The sequence below is a fragment of the Podarcis liolepis genome, assembly GCF_965112155.1.
Source record: "Podarcis liolepis genome assembly, chromosome: 15".
Classification (NCBI taxonomy): Eukaryota; Metazoa; Chordata; class Lepidosauria; order Squamata; family Lacertidae; genus Podarcis; species Podarcis liolepis.
Genome location: NC_139566.1, coordinates 30,846,694 through 30,862,391, shown reverse-complemented (window position 1 = coordinate 30,862,391; position 15,698 = coordinate 30,846,694).

Genomic DNA, 15,698 nt, shown 5'->3' with positions numbered 1-15,698 from the left:
GGAGAACCACAATGCTTTGCAGGCAGCGGCTGCAGGCAGAACAACAGTAACAACCAAGGGAGAACCATCACTATTCGCAGGCAGGGGCAGCACGGACAACAACAACAACAAAGGGAGAACATCACTCTGCGCAGGCAGGGGTGAGCAGGCACAACCACCACCACCACCACCAAGGCAAAACCACAACGATTCGCAGGCAGCGGCGGCAGGCAGTCAACAATAACAACCAAGGCAGAACCATCACAATTCGCAGGCAGGGGCGGCAGGCACAACTACAAAATCAACCAGGTGGATTATCACCCTGCGCAGCCAGGGGCGGCAGGAACAACAGCAATGGCAGAACCATCACAATTCGCAGGCAGGGGCGGCAGGCAAAACAACCACCACCACCAAGCCGGAAGATCACCCTGTGCAGCCAGGGGCAGCACGCACAACAACAACAAAGGCGGAACATCACTCTGCGCAGGCAGGGGTCAGCAGGCACAACCACCACCACCACCACCACCAAGGCAAAACCACAACGATTCGCAGGCAGCGGCGGCAGGCAATCAACAATAACAACCAAGGCAGAACCATCACAATTCGCAGGCAGGGTCGGCAGGCACAACTACAAAATCAACAAGGTGGATTATCATTCTGCGCAGCCAGGGGCGGCAGGAACAACAACAACCGCAGAAGAATCACGATTCGCAGGCAGGGGCAGGAGGCACAACAACAACCAAGGGAGATCCACAATGCTTTGCAGGCAGCGGCTGCAGGCACAACAACAGTAACAACCAAGGCAGAACCATCACTATTCGCAGGCAGGGGCAGCACGCACAACAACAACAACAAAGGCGGAACATCACTCTGCGCAGGCAGGGGTCAGCAGGCACAACCACCACCAACACCAAGGCAAAACCACAACGATTCGCAGGCAGCGGCGGCAGGCAGTCAACGATAACAACCAAGGCAGAAGCATCACAATTCGCAGGCAGGGGCAGCAGGCACAACGACCAAATCAACCAGGCAGATTATCACCCTGCGCAGCCAGGGGCGGCAGGAACAACAACAACGGCAGAAGAATCACGATTCGCAGGCAGGGGCAGGAGGCACAACAACAACCAAGGGAGAACCACAATGCTTTGCAGGCAGCGGCTGCAGGCAGAACAACAGTAACAACCAAGGCAGAACCATCACTATTCGCAGGCAGGGGCAGCACGGACAACAAAAACAACAAAGGCGGAACATCACTCTGCGCAGGCAGGGGTCAGCAGGCACAACCACCACCACCACCACCAAGGCAAAACCACAACGATTCGCAGGCAGCGGCGGCAGGCAGTCAACAATAACAACCAAGGCAGAACCATCACAATTCGCAGGCAGGGGCAGCAGGCACAACTACCAAATCAACCAGGCGGATTATCACCCTGCGCAGCCAGGGGCGGCAGGAACAACAACAACGGCAGAAGAATCACGATTCGCAGGCAGGGGCAGGAGGCACAACAACAACCAAGGGAGAACCACAACGCTTTGCAGCGGCTGCAGGCAGCGGCTGCAGGCAGAACAACAGTAACAACCAAGGCAGAACCATCACTATTCGCAGGCAGGGGCAGCACGGACAACAACAACAACAAAGGCAGAACATCACTCTGCGCAGGCAGGGGTCAGCAGGCACAACCACCACCACCACCACCAAGGCAAAACCACAACGATTCGCAGGCAGTCAACAATAACAACGAAGGCAGAACCATCACAATTTGCAGGCAGGGGCGGCAGGCACAACTACAAAATCAACCAGGTGGATTATCACCCTGCGCAGCCAGGGGCGGCAGGAACAACAACAACCGCAGAAGAATCACGATTCGCAGGCAGGGGCAGGAGGCACAACAACAACCAAGGGAGAACCACAACGCTTTGCAGGCAGCGGCTGCAGGCAGAACAACAGTAACAACCAAGGCAGAACCATCACTATTTGCAGGCAGGGGCAGCACGGACAACAACAACAACAAAGGCGGAACATCACTCTGCGCAGGCAGGGGTCAGCAGGCACAACCACCACCACCACCACCAAAGCAAAACCACAACTATTCGCAGGCAGCGGCGGCCGGCAGTCAACAATAACAACCAAGGCAGAACCATCACAATTCGCAGGCAGGGGCAGCAGGCACAACTACCAAATCAACCAGGCGGATTATCACCCTGCGCAGCCAGGGGCGGCAGGAACAACAACAACGGCAGAAGAATCACGATTCGCAGGCAGGGGCAGGAGGCACAACAACAACCAAGGGAGAACCACAACGCTTTGCAGGCAGCGGCTGCAGGCAGAACAACAGTAACAACCAAGGCAGAACCATCACTATTCGCAGGCAGGGGCAGCACGGACAAAAACAACAACAAAGGCGGAACATCACTCTGCGCAGGCAGGGGTCAGCAGGCACAAACACCACCACCAAGGCAAAACCACAACGATTCGCAGGCAGCGGCGGCAGGCAGTCAACAATAACAACCAAGGCAGAACCATCACAATTCGCAGGCAGGGTCGGCAGGCACAACTACAAAATCAACCAGGCGGATTATCACCCTGCGCAACCAGGGGCGGCAGGAACAACAACGGCAGAAGAATCACGATTCACAGGCAGGGGCAGGAGGCACAACAACAACCAAGGGAGAACCACAACGCTTTGCAGGCAGCGGCTGCAGGCAGAACAACAGTAACAACCAAGGCAGAACCATCACTATTCGCAGGCAGGGGCAGCACGCACCACAACAACAAAGGCGGAACATCACTCTGCGCAGGCAGGGGTCAGCAGGCACAACCACCACCACCACCACCAGCAAGGCAAAACCACAACGATTCACAGGCAGTGGCGGCAGGCAGTCAACAATAACAACCAAGGCAGAACCATCACAATTCGCAGGCAGGGGCGGCAGGCACAACTACAAAATCAACCAGGCAGATTATCACCCTGTGCAGCCAGGGGCGGCAGGAACAACAACGGCAGAAGAATCACAATTCGCAGGCAGGGGCAGGAGGCACAACAACAACCAAGGGAGAACCACAACGCTTTGCAGGCAGCGGCTGCAGGCACAACAACAGTAACAACCAAGGCAGAACCATCACTATTCGCAGGCAGGGGCAGCACGCACCACAACAACAACAAAGGCGGAACATCACTCTGCGCAGGCAGGGGTCAGCAGGCACAACCACCACCACGAAGGCAAAACCACAATGATTCGCAGGCAGCGGCGGCAGGCAGTCAACAATAACAACCAAGGCAGAACCATCACAATTCGCAGGCAGGGGTGGCAGGCACAACTACAAAATCAACCAGGCGGATTATCACCCTGCACAGCCAGGGGCGGCAGGAGCAACAACAACCGCAGAAGAATCACGATTCGCAGGCAGGGGCAGGAGGCACAACAACAACCAAGGGAGAACCACAACGCTTTGCAGGCAGCGGCTGCAGGCAGAACAACAGTAACAACCAAGGCAGAACCATCACTATTCGCAGGCAGGGGCAGCAGGGACAAAAACAACAACAAAGGCGGAACATCACTCTGCGCAGGCAGGGGTCAGCAGGCACAAACACCACCACCACCACCAAGGCAAAACCACAACGATTCGCAGGCAGCGGCGGCAGGCAGTCAACAATAAAAACCAAGGCAGAACCATCACAATTCGCAGGCAGGGGCGGCAGGCACAACTACAAAATCAACCAGGCGGATTATCACCCTGCGCAGCCAGGAGCGGCAGGAACAACAGCAATGGCAGAACCATCACAATTCGCAGGCAGGGGCGGCAGGCAAAACAACCACCACCACCAAGCCGGAAGATCACCCTGTGCAGCCAGGGGCAGCACGCACAACAACAACAACAAAGGCGGAACATCACTCTGCGCAGGCAGGGGTCAGCAGGCACAACCACCACCACCAAGGCAAAACCACAACGATTCGCAGGCAGCGGCGGCAGGCAGTCAACAATAACAACCAAGGCAGAACCATCACAATTCGCAGGCAGGGGCGGCAGGCACAACTACAAAATCAACCAGGTGGATTATCACCCTGCGCAGCCAGGGGCGGCAGGAACAACAACAACCGCAGAAGAATCACGATTCGCAGGCAGGGGCAGGAGGCACAACAACAACCAAGGGAGAACCACAACGCTTTGCAGGCAGCGGCTGCAGGCAGAACAACAGTAACAACCAAGGCAGAACCATCACTATTCGCAGGCAGGGGCAGCACGCACCACAACAACAACAAAGGCGGAACATCACTCTGCGCAGGCAGGGGTCAGCAGGCACAAACACCACCACCACCACCAAGGCAAAACCACAACGATTCGCAGGCAGCGGCGGCAGGCAGTCAACAATAACAACCAAGGCAGAACCATCACAATTCGCAGGCAGGGGCGGCAGCCACAACTACAAAATCAACCAGGCGGATTATCACCCTGCGCAGCCAGGAGCGGCAGGAACAACAGCAATGGCAGAACCATCACAATTCGCAGGCAGGGGCGGCAGGCAAAACAACCACCACCACCAAGCCGGAAGATCACCCTGTGTAGCCAGGGGCAGCACACACAACAACAACAACAAACGCGGAACATCACTCTGCGCAGGCAGGGGTCAGCAGGCACAACCACCACCACCAAGGCAAAACCACAACGATTCGCAGGCAGCGGCGGCAGGCAGTCAACAATAACAACCAAGGCAGAACCATCACAATTCGCAGGCAGGGTCGGCAGGCACAACTACAAAATCAACCAGGTGGATTTTCACCCTGCGCAGCCAGGGGCGGCAGGAACAACAACAACGGCAGAAGAATCACGATTCGCAGGCAGGGGCAGGAGGCACAACAACAACCAAGGGAGAACCACAATGCTTTGCAGGCAGCGGCTGCAGGCAGAACAACAGTAACAACCAAGGCAGAACCATCACCATTCGCAGGCAGGGGCAGCACGGACAACAACAACAACAAAGGCGGAACATCACTCTGCGCAGGCAGGGGTCAGCAGGCACAACCACCACCACCACCACCACCAAAGCAAAACCACAACGATTCGCAGGCAGTGGCGGCAGGCAGTCAACAATAACAACCAAGGCAGAACCATCACAATTCGCAGGCAGGGGCGGCAGGCACAACTACAAAATCAACCAGGCGGATTATCACCCTGCGCAGCCAGGGGCGGCAGGAACAACAACGGCAGAAGAATCACGATTCACAGGCAGGGGCAGGAGGCACAACAACAACCAAGGGAGAACCACAACGCTTTGCAGGCAGTGGCTGCAGGCAGAACAACAGTAACAACCAACGCAGAACCATCACTATTCGCAGGCAGGGGCAGCACGCACCACAACAACAACAAAGGCGGAACATCAGTCTGCGCAGGCAGGGGTCAACAGGCACAACCACCACCACCACCACCAAGGCAAAACCACAACGATTCGCAGGCAGCGGCGGCAGGCAGTCAACAATAACAACCAAGGCAGAACCATCACAATTCGCAGGCAGGGGCGGCAGGCACAACTACAAAATCAACCAGGTGGATTATCACCCTGCACAGCCAGGGGCGGCAGGAGCAACAACAACCGCAGAAGAATCACGATTCGCAGGCAGGGGCAGGAGGCACAACAACAACCAAGGGAGAACCACAACGCTTTGCAGGCAGCGGCTGCAGGCAGAACAACAGTAACAACCAAGGCAGAACCATCACTATTCGCAGGCAGGGGCAGCACGGACAACAACAACAACAAAGGCGGAACATCACTCTGCGCAGGGAGGGGTCAGCAGGCACAAACACCAGCACCACCACCAAGGCAAAACCACAACGATTCGCAGGCAGCGGCGGCAGGCAGTCAACAATAAAAACCAAGGCAGAACCATCACAATTCGCAGGCAGGGGCGGCAGGCACAACTACAAAATCAACCAGGCGGATTATCACCCTGCGCAGCCAGGAGCGGCAGGAACAACAGCAATGGCAGAACCATCACAATTCGCAGGCAGGGGCGGCAGGCAAAACAACCACCACCACCAAGCCGGAAGATCACCCTGTGCAGCCAGGGGCAGCACGCACAACAACAACAACAAAGGCGGAACATCACTCTGCGCAGGCAGGGGTCAGCAGGCACAACCACCACCACCAAGGCAAAGCCACAACGATTCGCAGGCAGCGGCGGCAGGCAGTCAACAATAAAAACCAAGGCAGAACCATCACAATTCGCAGGCAGGGGCGGCAGGCACAACTACAAAATCAACCAGGCGGATTATCACCCTGCGCAGCCAGGGGCGGCAGGAACAACAACAACGGCAGAAGAATCACGATTCGCAGGCAGGGGCAGGAGGCACAACAACAACCAAGGGAGAACCACAACGCTTTGCAGGCAGCGGCTGCAGGCAGAACAACAGTAACAACCAAGGCAGAACCATCACTATTCGCAGGCAGGGGCAGCACGGACAACAACAACAACAAAGGCGGAACATCAGTCTGCGCAGGCAGGGGTCAACAGGCACAACCACCACCACCACCACCAAGGCAAAACCACAACGATTCGCAGGCAGCGGCGGCAGGCAGTCAACAATAACAACCAAGGCAGAACCATCACAATTCGCAGGCAGGGGCGGCAGGCACAACTACAAAATCAACCAGGTGGATTATCACCCTGCGCAGCCAGGGGCGGCAGGAACAACAACAACCGCAGAAGAATCACGATTCGCAGGCAGGGGCAGGAGGCACAACAACAACCAAGGGAGAACCACAACGCTTTGCAGGCAGCGCCTGCAGGCAGAACAACAGTAACAACCAAGGCAGAACCATCACTATTCGCAGGCAGGGGCAGCACGGACAACAACAACAACAACAAAGGCGGAACATCACTCTGCGCAGGCAGGGGTCAGCAGGCACAACCACCACCACCACCACCAAGGCAAAACCACAACGATTCGCAGGCAGCGGCGGCAGGCAGTCAACAATAACAACCAAGGCAGAAACATCACCCTGCGCAGCCAGGGGCGGCAGGAACAACAACGGCAGAAGAATCACGATTCGCAGGCAGGGGCAGGAGGCACAACAACAACCAAGGGAGAACCACAACGCTTTGCAGGCAGCGGCTGCAGGCAGAACAACAGTAACAACCAAGGCAGAACCATCACTATTCGCAGGCAGGGGCAGCACGCACCACAACAACAACAAAGGCGGAACATCACTCTGCGCAGGCAGGGGTCAGCAGGCACAACCACCACCACCACCACCAACAAGGCAAAACCACAACGATTCGCAGGTAGCGGCGGCAGGCAGTCAACAATAACAACCAAGGCAGAACCATCACAATTCGTAGGCAGGGTCGGCAGGCACAACTACAAAATCAACCAGGTGGATTATCACCCTGCGCAGCCAGGGGCGGCAGGAACAACAACAACCGCAGAAGAATCACGATTCACAGGCAGGGGCAGGAGGCACAACAACAACCAAGGGAGAACCACAACGCTTTGCAGGCAGCGGCTGCAGGCACAACAACAGTAACAACCAAGGCAGAACCATCACTATTCGCAGGCAGGGGCAGCACACACCACAACAACAACAAAGGCGGAACATCACTCTGCGCAGGCAGGGGTCAGCAGGCACAACCACCACCACCACCACCAAGGCAAAACCACAACGATTCGCAGGCAGGGGCGGCAGGCACAACTACAAAATCAACCAGGCGGATTATCACCCTGCGCAGCCAGGGGCGGCAGGAACAACAGCAACGGCAGAACCATCACAATTCGCAGGCAGAGGCGGCAGGCAAAACAACCACCACCACCAAGCCGGAAGATCACCCTGTGCAGCCAGGGGCAGCACACACAACAACAACAACAACAACAAAGGCGGAACATCACTCTGCGCAGGCAGGGGTCAGCAGGCACAACCACCACCACCAAGGCAAAACCACAACGATTCGCAGGCAGCGGCGGCAGGCAGTCAACAATAACAACCAAGGCAGAACCATCACAATTCGCAGGCAGGGGCAGCAGGCACAACTACCAAATCAACCAGGCGGATTATAACCCTGCGCAGCCAGGGGCGGCAGGAACAACAACAACCGCAGAAGAATCACGATTCGCAGGCAGGGGCAGGAGGCACAACAACAACCAAGGGAGAACCACAACGCTTTGCAGGCAGCGCCTGCAGGCAGAACAACAGTAACAACCAAGGCAGAACCATCACTATTCGCAGGCAGGGGCAGCACGGACAACAACAACAACAAAGGCAGAACATCACTCTGCGCAGGCAGGGGTCAGCAGGCACAACCACCACCACCAAGGCAAAACCACAACGATTCGCAGGCAGCGGCGGCAGGCAGTCAACAATAACAACCAAGGCAGAACCATCACAATTCGCAGGCAGGGGCAGCAGGCACAACTACCAAATCAACCAGGCGGATTATAACCCTGCGCAGCCAGGGGCGGCAGGAACAACAACAACCGCAGAAGAATCACGATTCGCAGGCAGGGGCAGGAGGCACAACAACAACCAAGGGAGAACCACAACGCTTTGCAGGTAGCGGCTGCAGGCAGAACAACAGTAACAACCAAGGCAGAACCATCACAATTCGCAGGCAGGGGCGGCAGGCAGAACAACAAGAACATCAACAAAGGCCAAACCATAATGCTTCACAGGCAGCGGCAGCAGGCAGAACAACAATAACAACCAAGGCAGAACCATCACAATTCGCAGGCAGGGGCGGCAGGCAAAACAACCACCACCACCAAGCCGGAACATCACCCTGTGCAGCCAGGGGCAGCACGGACAACAACAACAACAACAAAGGCGGAACATCACCCTGTGCAGCCAGGGGCGGCAGGCAAAACAACAATAAAAACCAAGGCAGCACCATCACAATTCGCAGGCAGGGGCGGCAGGCACAACTACCAAATCAACCAGGCGGATTATCACCCTGCGCAGCCAGGGGCGGCAGGAACAACAACAAAGGCAGAAGAATCACGATTCGCAGGCAGGGGCAGGAGGAACAACAACAACCAAGGGAGAACCACAACGCTTTGCAGGCAGCGGCTGCAGGCAGAACAACAGTAACAACCAAGGCAGAACCATCACTATTCGCAGGCAGGGGCAGCACGGACAACAACAACAACAAAGGCGGAACATCACTCTGCGCAGGCAGGGGTCAGCAGGCACAACAACCACCACCAAGGCAAAACTACAACGATTCGCAGGCAGCGGCGGCAGGCAGTCAACAATAACAACCAAGGCAGAACCATCACAATTCGCAGGCAGGTGCGGCAGGCAGAACAACAAGAACATCAACAAAGGCCAAACCATAATGCTTCACAGGCAGCGGCAGCAGGCAGAACCACAATAACAATCAAGGCAGAACCATCACAATTCGCAGGCAGGGGCGGCAGGCAAAACAACCACCACCACCAAGGCGGAACATCACCCTGTGCAGCCAGGGGCGGCAGGCAAAACAACAATAAAAACCAAGGCAGCACCATCACAATTCGCAGGCAGGGGCGGCAGGCACAACTACCAAATCAACCAGGCGGATTATCACCCTGCGCAGCCAGGGGCGGCAGGAACAACAACAAAGGCAGAAGAATCACAATTCGCAGGCAGGGGCAGGAGGCACAACAACAACCAAGGGAGAACCACAACGCTTTGCAGGCAGCGGCTGCAGGCAGAACAACAGTAACAACCAAGGCCGAACCATCACTATTCACAGGCAGGGGCATCACGCACAACAACAACAACAAAGGCGGAACATCACTCTGCGCAGGCAGGGGTCAGCAGGTACAACCACCACCACCAAGGCAAAACCACAACGATTCGCAGGCAGCGGCGGCAGGCAGTCAACAATAACAACCAAGGCAGAACCATCACAATTCGCAGGCAGGCGCGGCAGGCACAACTACAAAATCAACCAGGCGGATTATCACCCTGCGCAGCCAGGGGCGGCAGGAACAACAACAACGGCAGAAGAATCACGATTTGCAGGCAGGGGCAGGAAGCACAACAACAACAACAACCAAGGGAGAACCACAACGCTTTGCAGGCAGCGAGTGCAGGCAGAACAACAACAACCGAGGCAGAACCATCACCCATCAACCAGGACACAAGAATACATACCTGGCCCGGGCAGAAGAAGAAATCCCAGTCCGGCCAGGCACAACAAGAAGAAATATGTGGCTGGCAGCCCACAATAAGAAGAAATCCCTGGCCAGGCAGGGCACAAGAGGAAATCCCCAGCCAGAACACAAGAAGACGAAATCTCTGGCTTGGGCACAACAAGGAAAAATCCCTGGCCAGGCGAGGCATCACGAGAAGAATTCCCTGGCGATCTTCCGGCTGTGGTGTTCTCAAGTGGTGGGTCAGGGAATTTGTTCTGCCTTAGTGTAGCATTTCCAGTCATGGTGAATGCGTGTAATCAGGGGCAGCAAGAGTCACGTGAACCCCTAGAAAGGTCTGAGAGGAGGTCTCAGATCAAAAAAGGCACCAAACAGCGCAGAAAGGGATCCTCTGTCATTCCAGCACAGTTTAAATGGGGGAAGTCAGAGGGATCTCAGCGCAGGAAGGACGCAAGCCTGACTGTGAAATGCCCTGAGACCCCAAGGAGAAACACACCAGGTTACTCCATATGGCAGATGGTGGGTACAAACGCACTCCCGTATTTCTGAAGACGGAACAACAAAAATCAATAGAAAGGGAGAGAAAAATTCTTACGGGGAAATAACAAAGACGGAGTGACAAAATAAGGCTGAAGGAGGTCCAGATAATACCAGAAAAAGGAAGTGTGATTACTTCTCACAGACTCATAAATTCATACAAATGAAATATTAAAAGTAATTCCTATCAGGACCTCAACTGACAAATAATCCCACGACCTGAATTAATTGATAGACTTTGGGATATAAAATTAATTCTGGAAAACAATTATTGTAGCTTCTTGGTGGATAAAATAGATAATCAACTTGGAAATTGATTTGAATTACATAAAAATAATTAATGATATCCAAGACAACATTGAGTCAAAAATATCAAACCACATTAACATCTGCTACGGGACTTCAAGTTAGAAGACGATCAGCCGCAGAAATTGATCCTAATGCAGATGTGAAAGAACTGATAATGGGAATGAACAGAAATTTAAATGATAAATTAGACTCACTTCAAGAATCATTGGAAGGTAAAATTGTACAGAACTCTAAGCTAATTTTAGATTTAACAACTCAAATACAGGAATTAAATACTAAAACTAAGGACTTGGACAAATCTGTACAAGATCTTAAAGGTAGAGCTAATAAACAAGAAGAAGTGTCTAAGAATTTGCAAAATGAAAATAAAGAAATAAAAAAAATACAGGAAGCAACAAATGAAGAAATATTAGAATTAAAGAGAACATACGAAGAAATCCAGGATGGAATTGCTATGTTGAAATTACACCAGCGGGAGCTGATTCTCCACTTTTGCAGTATACCGGAATCCCAAGGAGAAAGAATAGCTGAGAAGCTGATTCAAGAACTTGCAAACTAGCTGGTGGTACAAGAAGCTGAGGTGCTGCTGGACATTGACAAAATCTTCCGGGTTAGATCTGAAACATCAAAGATGTTTAAAGGCCCAGGAGACTGCTTAGTATTCCTTAACTCAAGACTTCTAAAGGATAAAATACTACAAAAAAGGGACAATCTAAATTAATAATTGATGACAAGAACATCATAATTCATAAAGAAATCCCTAAAAGAATTCTGAGGGAATGGCAAAATTATAAAGTCGTGACAGATGCACTCAAGAAAAAAATCGATCAGATTTCATTGGGAGTTCCCAGAGGGAATCACGTTTACCTACAAGGATAGAAGAAAAACTCTTAGGACACCAGAGGAGGCTGGAAAATTATGGAGAAGGTACAAAAAGGCGTTTGGTGTCAGGGAACTGCCATCGGAGCCAAGAGTGGAGGTAAGGCTCCCCAATGATGCGGGAGACAGGACCAGCAGAGGGAGAGAGAACACTTCCTTTGGGGAAGGAAATCAGCGTGACACCTGGGAGAAAGGGGAGCAGGGAAGGACTTCGGAGAGAGGGCTCCAGGACTCTTCCACAGAGACCAGCGGGGAGAGTCCAGGACCTCCGCTGGCCACGCCCACTCTGCGCAGGAGACTTCTGCGCAGGGAGTCTAGGCAGAGACTTGGTGTCAAGGAGTTTTTATGTTGGAGGAAGTTCAGGAAACGCCGCGGCAGAATCCGTCAGTGGGCATTTCCTGAACTTCCTCCAACATAAAAACACCTTGACACCAAGTCTCCGCCTAAACTCCCTGCACGGAAGTCTCCTGCGCAGAGTGGGCGTGGCCAGCGGAGGTCCTGGACTCTCCCTGCTGGTCTCTGTGGAAGAGTCCTGGAGCCCTCTCTCCAAAGTCCTTCCCTGCTCCCCTTTCTCCCAGGTGTCACGCTGATTTCCTTCCCCAAAGGAAGTGTTCTCTCTCCCTCTGCTGGTCCCGTCTCCCGCATCATTGGGGAGCCCTACCTCCACTCTTGGCTCCGATGGCAGTTCCCTGACATTTGGGAAGATGAGGAGACTCAGGACTGGAAAGAGACGACGAAACCCAAGAACTTCAAGAAAGCTAGTGAAGACAAGTAACAATAAAAACAGACAAAGAATCAAGAAGATACAAAATTATTTTTCTGTTAAAAATATCTCTTATTTACACTTCTTCTCCTAAAGACCCTATACCAGGAAATAAAGAGTTATCAAGTTTAATGAAGCTAAGGATTATATATTGGAATGTTAACGGTTTAAATGATAAGAGGAATAAGATAGAGCATATACTAAAAAAAAAAAACAATGGGATGTTATCTGCCTGCAAAAGACCCACGTAGCTAAGAAGCATTGAAGAGTTTTAGAAAATAAAAAACTAGGTCAAGAATTTGTCTCCCTAGATATTAAAAAGAAAAGGGGAATTGTAATTTGTGTAAACCCAAAATTGGAATCAAAACAAGTTTTGAAAACAAGTTTTCAAAGACCATGACAGTAGGATATTCAGGTTACTAGAGGGAATGAACAAATAATCATTGCAGGCGTATATGCATGTAATGGAAATAAGACAATCTTCTTTAGGGAAGTAGAGTGCAAGCTACTTGAATATATAAATGAGGAGACTATCCTTATGGGAGATTTTAACGGTGTTACATCTATTGATCAAGATAGAACAAAAAAAAAAAGAGAAAATCAAAGGGAAGGAGATTACCATCTACCTTCTTTCATATGGTAGAAAACCTAAACCTAACGGATGTATGGAGATACAAAAACCCAAACGAAAGACAATACACTCATTTCTTGGAAGCTCAGCAATCAGGGGGAAGACTAGACGCAATATGGGTAACGAACAAGTTATTAATGAAAGCTAAAAAAGTTAAAATCCAACCCAAAATACTAATGGATCACAACTCAATTACATTAGAACTAGGAGACAATAAAAGGATAAATAAAAGATGGAGATTAAATGAAAGGATATTAAACGATGAAAGTATATTATATAAGGCAAAAAAAATATTTATCTCCTCTGAGAAGTAACCTCTCAGTTTCCACCTTGTTCCGGTCTGTTTCTCCTTCGCTGCAAATTCCTTCAGCCAAGTTATGGACAGCAAAGGTAAACTCCTTGAGGGTTAAACTCAGCTTGCCAGATGAAACACTTTTCAAAGCATCAAATATGCTTTCTAGTTCTCATATTAGCTAATTAAATTTAAGCTTCCAAGACAGCTCAAATCTAAATGAAAAGCTCAGACCTTGGGATCGTAGTGAAGGTATTGGCCTGTGGGCAGCAGTTGTAGGAAAAAAGAAAAATTCAAGCTAGGTATTGTTCGGAAAGGAATTGAAAATAAAGCTGCATATATTATAAGGCCATTATATAAACCAGTCCTGTTTTTCTAGAAAAAGAGGTGCTGGAACTCACCAAAAATGCCTCCCTCCCTTGTTCTCTTATAATGGCAATGGCATCCACCTGAGAGGCAATATGTCGTTGTGAGTTCCAAAACTTCCGTCTTCCTCTAGCATAGGAAAAGACCACACATTTGGGAAGTTGATAAATGGTATACTTACAAACTCTTCAAAGGTCAGTTTCAGTTGCAGAAAGTTGCACAGGCAGTAAAACTTAGTGTAGTTGCAGAGTGGTAAAAGTTCCTAGATGATTAACATAGGATAGAGGGGGTTGTAAAAGCCATGCGGTCTGAGCTGGAGCAACTGAGTTTTGGTTGGGGAAAAAAGCCCTGGGTGCAACCACAGCTGGAATAGGAATGTGTTGTTCAGTCGTTTAGTCGTGTCCGACTCTTCGTGACCCCCTGGACCAGAGCACGCCAGGCACTTCTGTCCTCCACTGCCTCCCGCAGTTTGGTCAAACTCATGCTGGTAGCTTCGAGAACACTGTCCAACCATCTCATCCTCTGTCGTCCCCTTCTCCTTGTGCCCTCCATCTTTCCCAACATCAGGGTCTTTTCCAGGGAGTCTTCTCTTCTCGTGAGGTGGCCAAAGTATTGGAGACTCAGTCAGCTTCAGGATCTGTCCTTCCAGTGAGCACTCAAGACTGATTTCCTTCAGAATGGATAGGTTTGATCTTCTTGCAGTCCATGGGACTCTCAAGAGTCTCCTCCAGCACCATAATTCAAAAGCATCAATTCTTCGGCGATCAGCCTTCTTTATGGTCCAGCTTTCACTTCCATACATCACTACTGGGAAAACCATAGCTTTTACTATTCAGACCTTTGTTGGCACCACTTAGAAAGCTTTGCAAAGTAAATGTTTCAGTCTGCAGTTCAAATCTTTAAAATGTGGCTGCATGAGACATCTTAAATATCTTTACTGTTAGCACACATTTAGAAACATGATCCACATGAACACAAACATTAAAATATCTAACTTCGGCTTCCTTGTCTTTCTTTCCATGTCGTGTAGAGACGTGGGGGCGGGGGCGGGGGGATAATTTATTTTGGTTGCATCTTCATGAGAGGATCCCAAATTTGCATGTCCCAAATAAATGCATGAATCAAAACGCTGCTCTCCTTTGAAATCGGCACTTCTCCAAATCGAACAATGCAGTTCTTGAAGCGAAGATGTAAAGAATATGAACACTCGTGGAAAAATACAGAAATAAATTTTATAAAGGGGATGCTATCTGCAATCGTGCCTATACTACACTAAACTCTTTATAAAATACATCTATTACAAGAAACAAGTGTAAAAATACACTTGAATTTTCAGGCAGACAGAAGAAGAATTCAAGACGCATTGTGCTGGTCCCGGGGGTTAATCAAGAGGCAAGGTCCAAGTCCAGTCCGTGGTCGAGGGTGCAGTATGGAGGCAGTCTGTCAAAGCTGAAGCTGGGTCCAAGGCAGGGAGTCGGTTGAGGTCAAGAGCAGGACAGGGTGCAGGCAGGAACTGAATACCAACAATGTTGCTCCCGCAACTTGGGACTGGGGCTGGCTGGCTTATCTGCCCCGAGGCATAGGGCGGCCACGATCCTCAGGTGACTCGCCTCTCCTGGTCTGGAGGCAAGCACTCCTCCTCCGGGAACTTAGTTCCCTCCGCCTCTCTGCCCTGAGCCTCTGCAGCTCAGGAGAGGCTGGAGGGTTACTGGACCCAGAGGCAACCTCAGCTTCCCCTGACGGGGCTGGGAGTGGAGCACCTGCAGGCAATGGGTCCTCCATCACCCCAGGAGCCAGAGCAGACTCAGCTGGTGCC